The following is a 22,319-nucleotide window of genomic DNA, read 5'->3' as shown; positions in this document are numbered from 1 at the left end:
CATTATTATTCATCAGGTAAATGCAAATCAAAGCCACAAGGAGATACCATCTCACCCCAGTTAGAATGGCTATTATAAAGACATAAAATAAGAAATAGACCAATGGAACAGAACAGAGACCTCAGAAATAATACCACACATCTACAACCATCTGATCTTTGACAAACCTGACAAAAACAAGAAATGGGGAAATGATCCCCTGTTTAATAAATGGTGCTGGGAAAACTGGCTAGCCATATGTAGAAAGCTGAAACTGGATCCCTTCCTTACACCTTTTACAAAAATTAACTCAAGATGGATTAAAGACTTAAATGTTAGACCTAAAACCATAAAAACACTAGAAGAAAACCTAGGCAATACCATTCAGGACATAGGCATGGGCAAGGACTTCATGTCTAAAACACCAAAAGCAATGGCAACAAAAGCCAAAATTGACAAATGGGATCTAATTAAACTAAAGAACTTCTGCATAGCAAAGGAAACTACCATCAGAGTGAACAGGCAACCTACAGAATGGGAGAAAATTTTTGCAATCTACTCATCTGGCAAAGGACTAATATCCAGAATCTACAATGAACTCAAACAAATTTACAAGAAAAAAAAACCCCATCAAAAAGTGGGTGAAGCATATGAACAGACACTTCTCAAAAGAAGACATTTATGCAGCCAAAAGACACATGAAAAAATGCTCATCATCACTGGCCATCAGAGAAATGCAAATCAAAACCACAATGAGATACCATCTCACACCAGTTAGAATGGCGATCATTAAAAAGTCAGGAAACAACAGGTGCTGGAGAGGATGTGGAGAAATAGGAACACTTTTACACTGTTGGTGGGACTGTAAACTAGTTCAACCATTGTGGAAGACAGTGTGGCGATTCCTCAAGGATCTAGAACTAGAAATACCATTTGACCCAGCCATCCCATTACCGAGTATATACCCAAAGGATTATAAATCATGCTACTATAAAGACACATGCACATGTATGTTTATTGCAGCACTATTCTCATTTGGAACCAACCCAAATGTCCATCAATGATAGACTGGATTAAGAAAATGTGGCACACATACACCATGGAATACTATGCAGCCATAAAAAATGATGAGTTCATGTCCTTTGTAGGGACATGGATGAAGCTGGAAACAATCACTCTCAGCAAACTATCGCAAGGACAAAAAAACCAAACACCGCGCGTTCTCACTCATAGGTGGGAATTGAACAATGAGAACACTTGGTCACGGGGTGGGGAACATAACACCCTGGGGCCTGTTGTGGGGCAGGGGGAGGAGGGAGGGATAGCATTAGGAGATATACCTAATGTAAATGACGAGTTATTGGGCGCAGCACACCAACATGGCACGTGTATACATATGTAACAAACCTGCACGTTGTGCACATGTACCCTAGAACTTAAAGTATAATAATAAAAAAAAACTGCTAGCAACGATGCAGAAAAAAGAAAATTCTTATACACCATTGGTAAAAATGTAAATTAGTACAGCTATTATTAAAAAGAGTATTGAAGTTTCTGTGAAAACTAAAAGTAGAACTACCACATGATCCAGAAAGCCACTACTGGGTCATTCTCCAAAGGAAGATTAATCAGAATATCAAAGAGATACCTGCAGTGCCATGTTTAGTGCAGATCTATTCACAGTAGTGAAGGTATGGAATGAAGTGAAATATCCATCTACAAATGAATGGATGGTGAAAATGTGGGATATATAAACAATAGAATAGTATTCAGCCGTAAAAAATAATGAAATTCTGTCATCTGCAGCAACATGAATGAACCCAGGGGACAATATGTTAATTGAAATGTCAGACACAATAAAGTAAATACTGCATATTCTCACTCATATGTAGAAACTGAAACAAAATTGAGCTCATAGAAGTAGAAAGTAAAACTATGGTTATTTGAGGTTGGGAAGGGTAGACAAGTTCAGAAGATAGGAGATATTTGTGAATGAATACAAAATTACAGCTAGATGGGTGGAATAAATTCTAGTGTTCTGTAACACTATAGGGTATATATGGTTAAAATTAATTTAGCATATATATTTTAAAAGCTATAAGAGAGAATGTTGAATGTTTACAACACAATAAAATAAATGTTCAAGGTGACAGATATGCTAATTACCCTGATTTGATCAATACACATCGTATATGTGTATTAAAATATCACTCTGTATTCCATAATTGTGTACACTTATTACATGTCAACTAAAAATAAAGGTAAAAAACAAAAAATTGAAATATCACGTGATCCAACAATCTCACTATTTGATATTCATCCAAAGGAAAGTAAATCAGTATAACAAAGAAACATCTGCACCCCTACATTCACCTCAGCACTATTCATAATACCCAAGGTATGGAATCAACCTAAGTGTTCAAGGTAAAATTACACAATGGGATAATATTCAGTCATAAATATATTAAAATCCTCTCACTTGTGGCAATGTGGATGAGCTTGAAAAACATTATGTTAAGTAAAATGTTAGGCGCAGAAAGATAAATATTGCATGTTCTTATTCATATGTAGAAGATAAATAATTTTACCTCATCTAAATAGTGAGTAGAATTGTGGTTATTAGAGCCTGGTAAGGGTAGAGTGAGGATCGGATAGAAGGAGGATAGTTAATGAATACAAAAGTACAGCTAGATTGGAGAAATAAGTTCTAGTGTTCTACAGCATTATAGGGGGACTACAGTTAACAAAAAGTTATTTCATATTTTTAAATGGCTAAAGAGAATTTTGAATGTTTCCGACACAAAGAAATGATAAATGTTTGATATAATGGATATACTAATTAACTTGATTTTATCATTAAACATTGTATACCTGTATTAAAATATTACTCTCTACCCCACAAATATGTACAATTTGAATAAATTGTGTCAATTTGAATAAATAAGTAAATATTTTACAACAAACAAAAGCAAAAAAAGTTAATAATGAAAAATGTGACATGAAGTTTAAGCAAGTAAAAAGGATTGAAAATATAATAAATTTATAACAAGATAAAGAAACAAATAACATCTGTATAACAAGAACAGGAGTCTATGGAAAAAAAATTAATTATGAGTTAGAAATAGACCAATATGGAAACAAAAGGAAATAATAGAAATAAAAAATAGCTTTTAAAAAAAGTTTAATAGGTGGCACAAACATGTGACAAAACAACTTACATGAAATGAAAATCAGCAAATTGAAACCAAGATTGAGAAATCCCACAGAATACAGCCAGACACATAGGGCTATTGAAATATGAGAGAGTTTAACAAATAATTCCATTAAAAGGTAGGCAAATGACATAAATAGACATTTCTCAAAGGAAGATATACAAATGGCTAAATAACATCTGAATAAAAATACTCAACATCATTAATCATCAGGGAAATGCAAATTAAAACCATAGTGAGATACCACCTTACCCCAGCCAGAATGAGCATTAGTAAAAAGTCAAAAAACAATGGTTGTTTCTGTAGATGTGGTGAAAAGAGAAAGCTTACACACTGCTGGTGGGAATGTAAGTTAATACAACCTTTATGGGAAACAGTATGGAGATTTCTCAAAAATCTGAAAGTATATCTACCATTTTATCCAGCAATTTCACTACCGGGCATATACCCAAAGGAAAATAAGTCATTATATCAAAAAGACACCCGCGCATCTATGTTTATTGCAGCACAATTCACAATTCCAAAGATAGGGAGTCAACTTAAGTGCCCATCAACCAAGGAGTGAATAAGGAAAATGTAGTACATACACACTGTGGAATACTACTCAGCCACAAAAGAAAAATAAAATAATGTCTTATGCAGCAACTTTGATGGAACTGGAGGGCATTATTCTAAATGAAGTAACTCAGGAATGGAAAACCAAATATCATGTAATCTTACTTATAAGTGGGAGCTAAACTGTGGGTACACAAAGGCATACAGGACGGTATAACAGGCATTGGAGACTCAGAGGGGAAGAGGGTGGGAGGGGTGAAAGAGAAAAACTATATTGGATACAATGTATACCACTCAGGTGACAGGTGCACTAAAATTTCAGGCTTTACCACTGTACAATTCATCCATGTAATCAAAAACCACTTGTACCCCTAAAGCTATTGAAATACTAAAATAAAAACAAAATAAATTTTTTAAAAATATGAGAACATATAAAAGACAATGAGGATTCATAAATTATTTAAATAAATATTTAATGTAAATGCTGTGTACCTCTTAAGAAAAGCGTTGTTCTAGACTCTGTAAATTCAGTGGTAAAACAAAGTCCCAAGTACAGAAAATAAAATAGGTAATTAATGACAGAATCTGTCGGTCGCTTTATATGATGTGAAGAAAAATAAGAAAAAATAAGAGGAGCACAGAAAGTCAAAATTTTTTTTATGAAGAGTTACATAGGATTCCTTCTTGGATGAGGCAATATACATCTATTGTAGCAATCTAGGCAAGTATAGTTGACCATCCATTCCCACAGGTTCCACATTGCATATTCAACCAACCTTGGATTGGAAATATTTCAGAAAGAGAGAGAAAGTTTACAGAAGGAGATAATATATTTGCAATATATGTCGAATAAGGGGTTAATCCAAAATATATAAGGAATTCTGAATCATTGAGCAGAGAGATGAAAGTGCAAAAAACAAGACATATGAACATCTGTCAGAAAACCATTTCAGGCAGAGCAAAGAGCAAATACAGATTCTTTAAAGTAAGAGTGTGTTGACATGCTCAATACTGCTGCTACTGTAGAAAATGAGGAGGGGAAGAATCCTTATGGTAATGTAGTGACAGATGATGATGGTGATTGATGATAATGATGGTGATGAGGATGGTGATTGATGATAATGATGGTGTTCGTGGTGGTGATGATGGTCATGGCAACTGATAATGATAATAATGTTGATGGTGGTGATGCTTATATGATGATGATGGGGATAATGATGGCAGTGGTATTGGTGGTAATGATAATAATAATGGTGATGATAGCTAACATGTACCAATAGCTTGCATGGTTTGACTCATTTTATCCTTACCAAAACATTAGGAGGGAGATATTATTATTATATCCAATTTATAGATAAGGAAACTAATGCACGGAGAAGTTAAACAATTTTCCATGGTAACAAAACTAGTAAGAGGTCCAGCCAGGGATCAAACCCAGACAATGTGTCATCTTAATCATTATCAGTAGGCTCTGTTGCTCCTCACAAAACTGCAGGGAAGCTGTGTTGCTTGAGGCACTAAGTGAAAGGTAGGGCAGCAGAAGGTGGTGTGGTCAGAGATGATGTCAAAAATAACACAGAGTCAAGATCACAGGAATTTATAGGCCAAAGTAAGGACTTTGATTTTACTCTAAGTAAGATTCAAAGACACTGAAAGGATTTGAGCAGAGGAATAGCACTATCAGACTTACATGTTAAATGAATCACCCTGCCTGCAAAGTAGAAAATATACTATTTTAGAGAAATATTGAATCAGAATCTTTTTACGCATCTATTGTAACAATCTAGGCAAGTATAGACAGTCTTACATTTCCTCAGGTTCCATATTGTGGATCCAACCAACCACAAATTGAAATTTAAAAAGAGAGAGAGATAACATACAGAATGAGAAAATATACTTGCAAACTTTATACCTAGTAAGAAAAAAGACCAAAATTACAACTGAATCATCAGAACTGAAATCAAAAATCAAAGGGAAAGTGCCGGAGCCCAGCAGAGAGCTCAGGGGAAGAAGCCGGAGCACAGAAAAAGATGGGAACAAGAGGCTGGCAGAGATAAGCTAGGAACACCAAGAGAGTTAGTATTTCATTGAAAGGATAGTTGGGAATGTTTTGGCTCCCCTTTCCCCTGCAGCAGACCATCAATATCTAAACTATCAGAGAACTCTTCTGCCCTCCTGAATACAGATACTGGTATGGGCAGTGATTTGGAAACTTACTGAAAGCATTACACCAGACTATCAACTCATACAGGGTCACTCACTCTGCCCTCATACCCAAACAGCAGTGGTGGGGCACCATACTGGGGGTGCAGCCATCCAGAGACTATGTCCTGCTCAGAGAACCTCAGCTCTTGTGTCTCCACATAACTGGAGCCTCCACAGACATTCCCAAGCACTATAACTGTGGCAGTCACTCAGGGCTGGCTGGACCCAGGGGGAGATGTAGGAGTCCCAGTGGTCTAGCTCTTGGGGAGTGCTGCTCCTAAGGAAAGGGAGAGCGCAGTGCACCAAAATATCACCTGTTGGGACAAAGGAAACAGAATATATGCTTTTCTGTGCCTGAGAGCTCACTACTTTTGGACTGTGAATGATTGTACCACTTCCAGCAGAGATGTGGGCACTGTGCTCAGCTCTGCAAAGGAAGAGTGTAGTTCCATCTCCCCAGCCAAGCAGCCTCAATGTTCCAGTCCAGGTGTAAAGAGGGGGATTTCTCCTTCTCCTTCCCACCCTCTCACTGCTGCAGACACAGGCAAATCTGCTTCCACAGAAAATTGACACAGGGGTGCTGGAAGACAGCCTTTTTAAGGCTATTAGGGGTAACAGCATCCACAGTGGCAGTGTGTCCCCCAGGTTCGGGCTTGCATGAAATACAGGACCCCTTACCCCTTTCTAGACAAGAGTGGCAGCGTTTCTGCAGAATGGAGTAGGAGAACAATAAAGCTGTGTGTTTTGGATTGAAAAAGGAGGTTCCACACTGAAGACATTTTAGCAGTGAATTGTGGGGCAGGAGTCTTTTGTGGCTTTTGCCTACACTGCAGACTGGAGATAGACAGAGTTGTCTGACCAATCTGAGTGTCCCAAGAGCTAGGACAGGGGTGTGATAAGGAAAGAAAGAAGTGATAGTTTTTCCAGATGAGAAGATTCTGGAAATATGAATAATCATGGTGTCACTACACTCGCAAAGGATCACACTAACTCTCTAGCAATTCATCCTAACCAAAATGAAATCTTTGAAATACCAGGTGAAGAATTTAACATATTTATTTTAAAGAAGTGCAATGAAATTCAAAAGAAAGTTATAAAACCAACACAAAAATAAAAAAATCAACTCAGGATGTGCATGAAAAATTTACCATAAAGATAGTTTTAAAAAAAGAACTTCTGGAAATGAAAAAATTGTTGAAAGAATTAAAAAATATACTTTAAAAGCTTTAACAATTGACTATACCAAGCAGAATGAATAATCTCAGAGCTTGAAGACAAGACTTTCAAACTAACTCAGCTGGAGAAAAAAAATTGAAAAAGGAATTTGAAAATGAACAAAGCCTTCAAGAAGTATGAGATTACATTAAATGTTCAAACCTATGAGTCATAGGTATTCATAAGAGAGAAGAAAAAGTAAAAAATTTGAAAAACCCATTTAAGGAGATAATTGAGGAAAACTTGCCTAGTCTTGACAGAGATTTAGATATCCAAATACAAGAGGATCAGAGAACATCAAGCAAATACATTGCAAGAAGGATTTCATCAAGATACATAGTCATCAGACCATTTAAAGTCAAAGTGAAGGAAAAGACCCTAAGATCAGCAAGAGAAAAGCATTTAGTCACCTATAAAGAAAATCCCATCAAACCGAGAGCGGACGTCTCAGTAGAAACCTTAGAAGCCAGAAGAGATTGGAGTCCCATTTTCAGACTTCTTAATGAAAAAAAATAAATAAAAACCCCGTCAACTGTGAATTTTGTTTCCTGGTAGAATAAGCTTCAGAAATGAAGGAGAATTAAGGTATTTCAAAGATAAGCAAATGCTAAGAGAATTTGTCATCACTAGCCCAGGCCTACAAGAAATGCTCAAAGCAGTTCTAAGCATGGGAATGAAAGATTGATGCTTGCCACCATAAAAACACATTAAACTATAAAATTCATGGGTCATATAAAGTGAAACTGCAAAGCAGTACAAGTGAGACTGCAAAGCAGGTAGGTGTCAATTAACATTATGATAGGAAAAAAACTAATATATTAATATGAACCTTGAATGTAAATGCCCTAAATGCTACACTTAAAAGATAGATATTAGTGGGATTAACAGACAACCTACAGAATTGGGGGAAATATTTGCAAATTATGCATCTGATAAAAGACTAATATCCAGAATCAACAAGGAACTGAAACAACTAAACAAGAAAACAACACCATAAAACATGGGCAAAGGACATAAACAGACATTTTTCAAAAAAGACATACAAATGGCCAAGAAGCATATGAAAAGAATGCTCAACATGATTAATCATCAGAGAAATGCAAATTAAAACCACAATGAGATACTATCTTCAATTAGTCAGAATAGCTATTATTAAAAAGTCAAAAATAACAGATGTTGGTGAGGATGCAGAGAAGAGGGAACACTTATACACTGTTAGTGGGAATGTAAATTAGTTCAACCTGTATGAAAAGCAGTTTGGAGATTTCTCAAAGAACAAAAAATAGATCTACCATTTGAATTAGCAATTCCACTACTATGTATATATTCAAAGGAAAAGAAATCATTATATCAAAAAGACACTTGCATTTTTATGTCTATTGAAGCAGTGTTCACAATAGCAAAGACAGGGACTCAGTATAAGTGTCCATCCATGGATGACTGGATAAAGAAAATATGGCATATGTATGCCATGGAACACTACTCAGCCATTAAAAAAAATAAAATCATGACTTTTGCACCAACATGGATGGAACTGGAGGCCATTATCTTAAATTACTCAGAAATAAAAAGTCAAATGCTGCATGTTCTCACTTGTAAGTAGAAGCTAAATAGTGTGTACATATGGATATAGAGAGTGGAATAATAGACATTGGAGACTTAGAAAGGTGGGTGAGAAGGGAGTAAAGGATGAGAATTACCTAAATTACCAACCATATATGACAGACCTATAGATAGTATCATACTGAGTGAAAAAAACTCAAAGCTGTCCCACTAAGATCTAGAATGAGGATGCCCACTTACACCACTGTTATTCAACATAGTACTAGAAGTCCTAGCTAGAGTAATCAGACAAGAGAATGATATAAAGGGATACAAATTGGAATGTAAGAAGTCAAATTATCCTTGTTTGCAGATGACATAATTTTATGTTTGGATAAAACCTAAAAACTCCACAAGAAAACCATTAGAACCAATAAATAAATTCATTAAAGTTTCAGGATATAGAATCAACATATAAATATCAGTAACATTTCCATATGTCAACAGTGAACAATCTGAAAAAGAAATTTTAAAAGTAATCCCACTTACAATAGCCATGAATAAAATTAAATACCTAGGAATTAAGTTATTGAAAGAAGTGAAAGATTTCTATAATAAAAACTATGAAACACTGATTAAAAAAAGGGACAAGGACAACAAAAAATGGAAAAATATTCCATGTTCATGGATTGGAAGAATCAATATTGTTAAAATGTTCATACTACCTAATGCAGTCTACAGATTCAATGCAATCCCCATGAAATACCAATAACATTCCCCACAGAAATAGAAAAAAACTGTTTTAAAATTTGTATGGAACCACAAAAGACCCAGAATAGCCAAAGCTTTTCTAAGCAAAAATAACAAAACTTGAGTAATTACATTAGCTGAATTCAAATTATACTACAGAGCTATAGTAACCAGAACAGCATGGTACTGGCAATAAAAACAGACACAGAGATCAAAGGAACAAAACAGAGAACCCAGAAACAAGTCCACACACCTGCAGTGAACTCATTTTCAACAAAGGTGCCAAGAATATACATTGGGGAAAAGACAGACTCTTCAATAAATGGTGTTGGGACAACTAGATAGACATATGCAGAAGAATGAAACCCTTAACTCTCACCATATTCAAAAATCAAATCAAAATGGATTAAAGACCTCATACTATGAAACTACTGCAAGAAAACATTGGGGAAATTCCTCAGGACATTGGTCTGGGAAAAATTTCTTAAGCAGTACCTCACAAGCAAAGGTACCCAAAGCAAAAATGGATAAATGGGATCACATCAAGTTAAAAAGCTTCTGCACGGCAAAGAATACAATCAACAAAGTGAAGAGACAACCCATAGACTGGAAGAAAATGTTTGCAAACTACCCATCTGACAATGGATTAATAACCAGAATATATAAGGAGCTCAAACAACTCTGTAGGAAAAAAATCTAATAATCCAATTTTAAAAATGGGTAAAAGATTTGAATAGACATTTCTCAAAAGAAGACATACAAATGGCAAACATGCATATGAAAAGATGTTCAACATAATTCATCATCAGAAAAATGCAAATCAAAACAACAATGAGGCATCATCTCACCCCAGTTAAAATGACTTATATCCAAAAGACAGTAACAAATGCTGGTGAGGACGTGGAGAAAAGGGAACTCTAGTACACTGTTGATGGGAAAGTAAATTAGTACAACCACCTTTGGAAAACAGTTTGGAGTTTCCTCAAAAACTAAAAATTGAGCTACCACATGGTCCAGAAATCCCACCGCTGGATATATACCCAAAAGAAAGAAAATCAGTATATCAAAGAGATATCTGCACTCCCATGTTTATTACAGGAATGTTTATAATAGCTAAGATTTGGATGCAACCTAAGTGCCCATAAATGGATTAATGGATAAAAGAAAATGTGGTACATATACACAATGGGGTACTATTCAGCCACAAAAAAGAATGAGATCCAGTCATTTCCAACCTGTATAGAACTGGAGATCATTACGTTAAGTGAAATAAGTCAGGCACAGGAATACAAACATTGCATGTTCTCACTTATTTGCTGGATCTAGAAACAAAACGATTGATCTCACAGACATAGAGAGAAGAAGGATGGTTACCAGAGGCTGGTAAGTATAGTGGGGGGTTGAGGTGGGGAGGTGGAGATCATTAAGGGGTACAAAAAAAAAGTTAGAAATAATGAATAAGACCTACTATTTGATAGTACAACAGGGTGTCCATAATCAATAATAACCTCATTGTACATTTTGAATAACTTATAAAGTGTGATTTGATTATTTAAAACTCAAAGGATGAATGCTTGAGGAGATGGATACCCCATTCTCCATGGTGGGCTTATTTCACATTGCATGCCTGTTGCAAAATCTCAATACCCCACAGATATGTACACCTACCATGTACCCACAAAAAGTAATTTTGGAAAACATATGCTAATACCACACCATTTTATATAAGACACTTGAGCATCAACAGATGTTGATACCTTTGGTGTTTAATGGAACTAATCCCCCAGGGACACTGAGAGATGACTGTAATTATATTCTGGATATATTTTGAAGGTAAATTGAGTACAATTTTATACAGACTAGATATGGGGCATGAGTAAAACAGAAGAGTCAAGTGTAACTCTAAAACTTTTTTTGATCTAAGAAAGTAGAATGAGATGTCACTTACTAAAATGAAGAATCATGTGAGAAAATCAAATGTAGTGGAGAAATTTAAGAATTATGTTTTGGGTATGTTGCATTTGAAATATCTTTTAAATATTTAGCTCAAGAGTTCAGAAGAAAGGTTATAACTACCAACAAAATTTAGAAATCATTAGCATATTGATGGCGTTTTAAATTCCCTCTCTTCATTTTTATCCTCTCAATATTCTTGGCTAGACTCTCATTATTGTTCTGACACCCAAATGTTGATATGCACCAGGGCTCAGTCCTTGATCCTTTTCTTTTTTCTGTCTTTACTGACACCTTAAAGTAACCTTGTTTGGTGCCATGGTTTGTAATATATTTAAAATGATTGAAAGGGCCTCATATAGATTAATTATTCAAAAAATCAGCAATGTTATTAGCTATTACCACTGCCTTAGAATCACTGACCACAGCAGGCTTCATGCTACTGAGCTTGAAACAATTTGTCTTTGCAATTACTGTGGAACATGCTTGATTATGCATTTCGAACTTGTCATTACTAATTCTGCTGAATGAAGCTAGAGATTTATCAAGAGATTTAGAGAAAAGCAAAACACATCGAAATATAGGCTACTTGTGCACTTAACTAGTATGGTACTTTTGTATGGTACTCATACAAAAACAGACACATACACCAATGGAACACAATAGAGAACACAGAAATAGGGCTGCGCACCTACAACTATCTGATCTTTGACAAACCTGGCAAAAACAAGCATTGGGGAAGTATTTCCTTTTTAATAAATGGCGCTGGTATAACAGGCTAGCCATATGCAGAAGATTGAAACCGGACCTCTTCTTTACACCATATACAAATTTTAACTCAAGATGTATTAATGAGTTAAATGTAAAACCCAAACTATAAAAACCCTGGAAGATGACCTAAGCAATACCATTCTGGATATAGAAACAGACTAAACAGTGTAAGAGTTCATGACAAAGAGGTCAAAAGCAATTGCAACAAAAGTTAAAAAAAAAATGACAAGTGGGATCTAATTAAACTGAAGAGCTTCTGCACAGAAATAGAAGCTATCAGCAGAGTAAACAGACAAACTACAGAACAGGAGAAAGTATTCACAAACTATGTGTCCAACAAAAATCTAATATCAAGCATCCATAAGGAAGTTAAATAAATTTACAAAAAAAAAACCATTAAAAAGTGAGCAAAGGACACGAGCAAGCACTTTTCAAAAGACACAGATGTGAGCAACAATCATATGAAAAAAAGGTCACCACCACTGATCATTAGACAAATGCAAGTCAAACTACAATGAGATACCATCTCACACCAGTCACAATGCCTGTTATTAAAAAGTCAAAAGATAACAGATGCTGGTGAGGTTATGGAGAAAAAGGAACGTGTATACACTGTTAGTGAAAGTGTACGTTAGTTCAGTCATTATGGAAGACAGCGTGGTGATTCCTGAAAGACCCAAAGACGGAAATATTTTTTGATCAAGCAGTCCTGTTACTGGGTATATACCCAAAGGAACATAAAACATTCTATCATAAGGACATATGCATGCATATGTTCATCACAGCACTATTCACAATAGCAAAGACATTGAATCAACCTAAATGCCTATCAATTATAGACTGTATAGAGAAAATATGGTAGATATACATGATGGAATACTATGCAGCCATACAAAACAATGAGATCGTGTTCTTTGCAGGAACCTGGATGGAGCTGGAGGCCATTATTCTTGGCCAACTAACACAGGAACCAGAAAACCAAATACCACATGTTCTCACTTATAAATGGAAGCTAATAATGAGAACACATGGACACACAGAGAAGAACAACACACACAGGGGAATTTGGGAGAGTGAAAGATGAAAGGAGGGAGAGGATCAAGAAAAATAACTAATGGGTACTAGGCTTAATACTTGGGTAATAAAATAATCTGTACAACAAACCCCCATGACACAAGTTTACCTATGTAAAAACCTGCACATGCATGTACCCCTGAAGTTAAAAGAAAAATAGATTTTAAAAAGTGGTTTGCTTACCAAAATTACAGTATTAGAGTATCCTGAATTTGTCCGTTTTCTTTTACCCATGAGTTTTATAACTTCAGACATTTACTTGTACATGTTAGCAACCATTTCTTTCAGACTGAAGAATTCTTTTTAGTATTTCTTATAAGACGTGTCTGGTATTCATAAATTCCCTCAGCTTTTTTATTTATTTTCATTTTTTTGTCTTGGACACTCTATCTTTCCTTCATGTTTGAAGGATAGCTATTCTGGGTCCAATATTCTTGGTTGGTAGTTTTTTTTTTTTCCTTCAGCAATTTGAATATAGCACCCTAATCTCTCCTGGCTTGCAGGATTTCTGCTGAAAAATCTGCTAAAAGTCTTACTGAGGCTCTGTTAATTGTGTTGATTGTTTCTTTTTTCTTCCTGCTTTGAGTATTATCTTTGTCATTAATTTTTACTTAGATAATTACTCTTTGGGTAGAATTTGATTGCTGACTTCTGAGCTTCTTTTTACTGGATGCTGTTGTCTTTCTCTAGATTTGGGAAGTTTTCAACCATAATTTTATTTAATATGCTTTCAAGATCTTTTTCTCTCTCATTTTCTTTGGGAATTTCAGTTACGCAGAGGTTTGTTCACTTGGCGGTATCCCACAATTCTTGTAGACCTCCTTCACTTTTTAAAATTCTTTTTTTCTTTCTGATCTGCTGATTGGCTAATTTTATATGTTCTGCCTTGAAGGTCACTAATTCTTTTCTTTGTTTCATCAAGTTTTTCATTTACTATTGTATTCTTTATTTCTAAGATTTCTACTTTTTTACTTTAACTTTTTAGTTCAAGGGTACATGTGCAGGTTTGTTACATAAGTAAATTTGTGTCCTGGGGGTTTGCTGTACAGATTATTTCATCACACAGGCATTAAACCTAGTACCCATTAGGTATTTTTCCTGATACTCTCCCTCCTCCCACCTTCCTGTCTCCAATAGACCCATGTGTGTTTTTCTTCTGTATGTGTTCATCATTTAGCTCCCACTTATAACTAAGAATATGTGGTATTTGATTTCTGTTCCTGCATTAGTTTTCTAAGGATAATGGCTTCCAGCTCCATCTGAATTCCTGCAAAGAACATAATCTCATTCTTTTTTATGGCTGCATAGTATTCCATGGTGTATATATACCACATTTTCTTTATCCAACCTACCATTGATAGGCATTTAGATTTGCTATCGTGAATAGTGCTGTGATGAATATATGCATGCATATGTCCTTATGATAGAATGTTTTATATTCCTTAGGGTATATACCCAGTAACAGGATTGCTGGGTCAAATGGTATTTCCATCTTCGGGTCTTTCAGGAGTCACCATGCTGTCTTCCACAATGGTTGAACTAATTTACACTTTCACTAACGGTGTATACACGTTCCTTTTTCTCCATAACCTCACCAGCATCTGTTATCTTTTGACTTTTTAATAACAGGCATTGTGACTGGTGTGAGATGGTATCTCATTGTAGTATGACTTGCATTTATCTAATGATCAGTGATGTTGAGCTTTTTTCATATGACTGTTGCTCACATGTGTGTCTACTTCTGAAAAGTGCTTATTCGTGTCCTTTGCTCACTTTTTAATGGGGTTATTTTTTTTCTTGTAAATTTATTTAACTTCCTTATGGATGCTTGATATTAGATTTTTGTTGGACACATAGTTTGTGAATACTTTCTGCTGTTCTGTAGTTTGTCTGTTTACTCTGCTGATAGTTTCTATTTCTGTGCAGAAGCTCCTCAGTTTAATTAGATCCCACTTGTCATTTTTTTTTTACTCTTGTTGCAATTGCCTTTGACCTCTTTGTCATGAACTCTTACACTGTTTAGTCTGTTTCTATATCCAGAATGGTATTGCTTAGGTTGTCTTCCAGGGTTTTTAGTTTTGGATTTTACATTTAAGTTTTTAATCTATCTTGAGTTAAAATTTGTATATGGTGTAAGGAAGAGGTCCAGTTTCAATCTTCTGCATATGGCTAGCCTGTTATCCCAGCACCGTTTATTAGAAAGAGAATACTTTCCCCATTGCTTGTTTTTGTCACGTTTGTTGAAGATCAGATAATTGTAGGTGTGCTGCCCTATTTCTCTGTTCTCTGGTGTGTTCTATTGGTGTGTGTGTCTGTTTTTGTACAAAAACCATGCTGTTTTGATTACTATAGCCCTATAGCACAGTTTGAAGTCTGGTAGCATGATGCCTCCAGCTTTGTTCTTTTCGCTTAGGATTGCTTTGGCTATTTGGTCTCTGTAAACCACTTAAATCTCAAGTATGAAAACTAAAAGACAAACTACTAAAAAAAAAATCTTCAACAGTTAGATAGGAGACTGGCAATATAAAAAATCTAAATTTAAGGTGAGCACGCTGGTGCATGCCTGCAATCCCCACATTTTGGGAGGCCAAGGCAGGAAGATCATTTGAGGCAATGAGTTCAAGACAAGCCTTGGGAATATAGCAAAATGCTATCTCAATAAAAGATAAAAATAATTAACTGGGCATGGTAGCTTGTGCCTGTAGTCCCAGCTACTTGGGAAGATGAGGTGGGAGGGTTGCTTGAACCCAGGAGTTTGAGGCTGCAGTGAGCCATGATCACACCACTGTACTCCAGCCTAGATGACACAGTGAGTCCCTGACTCAAAAAACAAAAGAAAATAAAAGACTTAAAGAGGATGTTAGTCGAAACATCAAAAAGTCAAAATGTAGAGGGATGATATTCAAGTGTAGAGTTTGTTTTTGATACTTTTTGTGATCAAAGTCCTTATCAATATAAAATAACCTGTCATAACTATGAGATAATTTTTTAAGCCTCATGGTAACCAGAAAGCAAAAACCTATAATAGCAATTGCATAGAATCAAAACATACTACTAGAGAAAATAATTACCCACAAAGGAAGACAGTAAGACAGGAAAAAGGAAAGAGAGAATCCCAAAAGAAAATAAGTAACCAGAAAAATCAGTAATAAATGCTATCAATAATAACTATGAATGTAAATGGATTAATTCACTAATGAAAGACATAGAGTGGCTGAACTGATTGACAAACAAGACCCAACTATACACTGTGTACAAGAAACTCACTTCACCTATAAAGACATACACCAACTGAAAATGAAGGAATTAAAAGAAGATATTTTATATAAATGGAAACCAAAAATATCAGGACTAGCTATACTTAAATAGAATACACTTTTAAGACAAGAATGGTTTTTAAAAGACAAAGATCATTAAATAATGTAAAAGCAGTTTATATGGCAAGAGGATATAGCAATTGTAAATATATGTGTGTTGAACACTGGGGCACCCAAATAAATAAAACAAACATTAAAAGACCTAAAGGTAGAGTTAACTGCAATACAATAATAGTAGGGGATTTCAACTCTCCACTTTCAGCAATCTAGAAACTACACTCTAGACCAGCAGTTTCCAATCTTTTTGTCACCAGAAACCAGTCTCATGAAAGACAACTTTTCCATGGACTGAGGTTGGGGAGGGTGATTTCAGGATGATTCAAGTGCATGACATTTATTGTGCACTTTTTTACAACTCACTTGCCACTATAAAGGCTGAGACCGGGTGCAACTTAATTGTCACTTGCTACTCACTTATAGGGTTTTGATATGAGTCTGCAAGTAATTTATTTATTATGGTCTCTGTGCAGTCGAACCTCTCTGCTAATGTTAATCTGTATTGGGAGCTGCTCCCTAGAGCTAGCATCACCACCTCAGCTCTACCTCAGATCATCAGGCATTAGATTCTCATATGGAGCACACAACCTAGATCCCTCGCATGCCCAGTTCAAGATAGGGCTGGCACTCCTGTGAGAATCTAATGCTGCTTCTTATCTGACAGAAGGTGAAGTTCAGGCTGTAATGCAAACAATGGGAGAGGCTGTAAAGACAGACAAGGCTTCACTTGCTTGCCTGCTGCTTGCCTCCTGCTGTGCATCCTGGTTCCTAACAGGCCACAAACCAGTACTGGAGTTGGGGACCCCTGCTCTAGATGAAATGCACCTAACAAACATTTACAGAACCTTCCATCCAACAGCTGCAGAATACACATTTTTCTCAACAGCACATAAAACGTTTTCCAGGATAGAACATGTATCACAAAACAAGTCTTAACAAATTTTACAAAATCAACATCATGTCAAGTGTTTTTTCTAACCAGAATGGAATGAAGCTAAAAATCAATAACAAAAGGAAATTATATAGGAAATCAATAACAGTTGGAAATTATACAGATTCATGTAAATTAAACATACTCCTGAACAACAAATGGCTTAATGAAGAAATTAATAATGAAATTGAAAACCTCCTGAGACAAACAAAAATGGAAACACAATGTACCAAAACCTATGGAATAGAACAAAAGCATATAAGAGGAAAGTTTATAGTAATCAATGCCTACATCAAAAAACTAGAAAGACTTCACATAAACAAGCTAATGATGTGCCTCAAGGAACTAAAAGAGCAAAAACAAAACAAACTTACAATTAGGAGAAAAAAGAAATAAAGAGCAGAGCAGAAATCAGTGAAATTGAGACTTTAAAAAATACAAAAGATAAACGAAAGAAAAAGTTGTTTTTTAAAAAAAAACAAAATCAACACATTTTTAGCTAGACTAAAAAAAGAGAGAAGACTCAAACAAAATCTAAGAAGAAAAAGAAGCCATTGAAACTAATACCATAGAAACAAAAAGATCATTAGAGTCTATTATGAACAACCATAACCAAAAAATTGTAAAACCTGAAAGGAAAATAAATAAGGTCCTGGACAAATTCAACCTACCAAGATTTAACCATGAAGAAACAGGAAATTTGAACATGTCAAGAATGTTAAAAATAAATAAATAAATAAATAAATAAATAAATAACATGTTAGTGAGTAACAAGACTGAATCAGTAATAACAAGTCCCCCGTCAGAGAAAAGCCGATGGCTAGATGGCTTCACTGCTCAATTCTACAGAACACTTAATGAAGAACTAATTACCAATCCTACTCAAACTATTCCAGAAAGTCAAAGAAGGAATACTTCCAAAATCATTCCATGAGGCCAGCATTGCCCTGATAGCAAAACCAGGCAAGGAGACACACACACACACAAAACATAAAACTACCGGGCAATATCCCTGATGAACATAGTTGTAAAAGCCAACAAAATGCTAGCAAACTGAATTCAAGAACACATTAAGATCATTTACCCTGATCAAGTGAGAATCATCCCAGGAATGCAAAGATAGTTCAACATACACAAATTCATAAATGTGATACATCACGTTAACAGATTCAAGAACAAAACCATATGATTATTTCAACAAACAATGAAAAAGCATTTGACAAAATTCAACATCCCTTCGTGATAAAAACATTCAACAACCTAGGTGTAGAAGGAACATACCTCAAAACAATGAAGGTTATATAAGACAAACCCATGCTAATATCATACTGAACAAGGAAAAACAAAGCTTTTCCTCTAACGTTTGGAATAAGACAAAAATGTCTACTTTCACCACTCCTCCTCAAAGTAATAATGGAAGTCCTAGCCAAAGCAATTAGGCAAGAGGATGAAATAAGGGGCATCCAAATTGGAAAGGAAGAATTCAGACTATCCTTATTTGAAGATGACCTTATCTTATATTTTGAAAAACCTAAGGATTCCACCAAAAAACTGTTAGAGCTGATAAATGAATTCAGTAAATTTGCAGGCTGCAAAATTAGCATACAAAAATCAGTAATATTTCTATACATCAATAGCAAATGCTCTGAAAATCAAGAAAGCAATTCCATATACAGTAGCTACCTTAAAAAAATACTTAAGAATAAACTTAACCAAAGAAGTGAAAGATCTCTATAATAAAAAATACAAAATGCTTTTCAGTCAGGCTGAGTTGTTCTTTGTATCATGTCTAGTTACTCCATGGATTATAACAGAAAACATGGCGGCCCAAAGGGAATGGACCCAATGTTGTCATCAAGAGCAACTGAAATGAGATTGTTAACTTTGATGGTATGAATTTAAAGGAGTCTCTTTTGGGGGTAATCCATGTTTGTGGTTTTGAGAAGCCTCCAGCTATTCAGCCCAGAGCTATTGTTCCTTGTATTAAAGATCCAAAACGTAATTCTGGCACTTGGAGACTATATGGGAGAAACTTGTCGTGCCTGCATTGGTGGAACAAATGTTCAAAATTAAATGCAAAAACTGTAGGCAGAAGCACCACATACTGTTGCTAGTACACCATGGAGAGTGTTTGATATGCTAAACATAAGATATTTTTCTCCAAGGTGGATCAAAATGTTTGTTTTGGATGATACAGATGAAATGTTGAGCTGAGGGTTTAAGGATGAAATCTATGAGATTTTCCAAAAATTAAATAGAAGTATTCAGGTTGTGTTGCTTTCTGCCACAATGCCAACTGATGTGTTGGAAGTGACCAAAAAAATTCATGAGAGATCCAATTTAAATTCTGGTGAAAAAGGAAGAAGGAATCAAACAGTTTTACATTAATGTTGAAAGAGAGGAATGGAAGTTGACTACACTTTGTGACTTGTACGAGACACTGACTATTATGCAGGCTGTCATTTTTCCCAATGCAAGGTAATGCAAGGTATGAGGTGGACTGGCTGACTGAGAAAATGCATGCCAGAGACTTCATAATTTCTGTTCTGCATGGTGACATGGACCAGAAGGAGAGAGATGTTATCATGAGGGAATTCTGATCAGAGTCAAGTGGTGTTCTGATCACTACTGGCTTGATGGTTCACGAGACTGATGTGCAACAAGTGTCTTTGGTTATAAACTATGATCTAACTACCAATAATGAAAACTGTATTCACAGAATTGGCAGAGGTGTGGCTATAAATTTTGTTACTGAAGAGGACAAAATAATTCTTCATGACATTGAGACTTTCTACAATAATACAGTGGAAGAAATGCCCATGAATGTGACTAACTTTATTTAATTCCTGGGATGAGATAGTTCAGGATGCAGTGCTCACTGTTGCCAAATAGGCAACCACAACATGCACTGTGCTTCTTTCTTTGGGAATATTTGAGTCTTATCTCAATGCTCAAAACAGATCATGGGGCAACATTAGTCATGAGCTCTTGTGAGGAAAGTCATTGGCTTTATCCTCTTTAATGTTAGACTATTAGGGTGGGTATAAAAGATGGTGTCTGTAAAAACTTTCTTTCTTAGAAATTTATTTCCTAGTTCTGTAGAAATGATTGTAGTAGATGTTCTCTATCATTTAGTAATATACTTGTGGACTAAAAGATATAAGTGCTGTATAAAATCAGTAAATTATGTTAAACTAGCATATCTGCCTTTATTGTGTTTTTCATTAGCCTGAGTAGAAAGGCCTGTAAAATTGACTTTTTAGAAACCATTTGAATTCATTTTGTCTGATATTGTAATTATTCAATAAAGCATTTAATTAGTGCTAAGTGTGAACTGCACCCTGCTGCTAACCCCCAGCAAGCAATCATCCTAGGTTGGGCTTAATCCCCAGTAAAATTGCCATATTGCCCATGTCTCAATGAAGTTTGAATGTTAAATAAATTGTAAATTCACTTTTAAAAAAAACTACAAAACACTGATGAAGGACATTGAAGAGGAAACAAAAAAATGGAAAGCTATCTCATGCTCATGGATGGGAAGATTAATATTGTCAAATGCCCATACTGCCCAAAATGATATATAGATTCAGCAAAATCCCCATCAAAATACTAATGACATTCTTCACAGAAAGAGAAAAAAGTCTAAAATGCATATGGAGCTGATAAAGACCCTGAAGAGCCAAAGTAATCCTGAGCAAAAAGAACAATGTTGGAGCCATCACATTACCTGACTTCACAATATACTATAAAACTATAATACTCAAAACAGGATGAGAGAGATTGACATAAAAACAAACACATAGACCAATGGAGCAGAACGGAAAATCCAGAAATAAATCTATGCATTTACATCCAACTCATTTTTAACAAAGATGCCAAGATCCTACATTGGGGAAAGGATGCCCTTTCAATAAATGGTGCTAAGAAAACTGTATATCCATATTCAACATAAACTAGGCCTCTATCTCTCATCACTTTCAAAAATTAAATCAAAATGGATTAAATACTTAATGTAAGACCTGAAACTATGAAACTACTAGAAGAAAACATTGGACAAATGCTTCACAACATTGTTCTGGGTAAAGATTTTATGGAGACCTCAAAAGCACAGACAATCAAAGCAAAAATAGATGAGATTACATCAAACTAAAAAGCTTCTGCATGACAACGAAAACAATCAACTCAAAAGAGTACCGGAATGCAAGAAAATATTTGCAAACTATACATCTGACAAGGCATTAATAACCAGAATATACATAAGCAACTTTAACAACTCAACAGCAAGAAAACAGTTAATCCAATGAAACAATGGCCAAATGATCTGAATAGACATTTCTCAGAAGAAAATATACTAATGGACAACAAGTATATGCAAAAATGCTGAACAGCACTAATCATAAGGGAAAAGCAAATCAAAACCACAATGAGATATTATCTCACCCCAATTAAAATGGCTGTTATCAAAAAGAAAAAATACAGATACTGGCAAGGATGGGGGAAAGGGGAACACTCTAAACCATTGGTAGAAATGTAAATTAGTACAGCCAATATGGAAGTTCCTCAAAAAACTAAAAGTAGAACTACCATATAATCCAGAAATCCCACTGCTGGGTGCACACCAAAAATAAAAAAAAATCAGTATAGCAAAGAGATATCTGCATTCCCATGTTTATTGCAGCACTATTCACAATAGCCAAGATATGGATTCAACTTAAGTGTTCATTAATGTATAAATATATAAAGAAAATGTGGCATATA

The 22,319-nt window shown here is 35.2% G+C and overlaps 1 pseudogene; it reads left to right on the top strand.

Annotated features, from left to right (window-relative positions):
• The first annotated feature begins 19,346 nt into the window (after nucleotides 1-19,346).
• On the top strand, nucleotides 19,347-20,404 carry LOC100968547 (eukaryotic initiation factor 4A-II-like; annotated as a pseudogene).
• Nucleotides 20,405-22,319: the final 1,915 nt, after the last annotated feature.

Source organism: Pan paniscus, chromosome 9 (assembly GCF_029289425.2).
Source record: "Pan paniscus chromosome 9, NHGRI_mPanPan1-v2.0_pri, whole genome shotgun sequence".
In the NCBI taxonomy this organism is placed as follows: domain Eukaryota; kingdom Metazoa; phylum Chordata; class Mammalia; order Primates; family Hominidae; genus Pan; species Pan paniscus.
The sequence above is the reverse complement of the archived record's forward strand: the minus strand, read 5'-3'. Positions and strand labels throughout refer to the sequence as shown.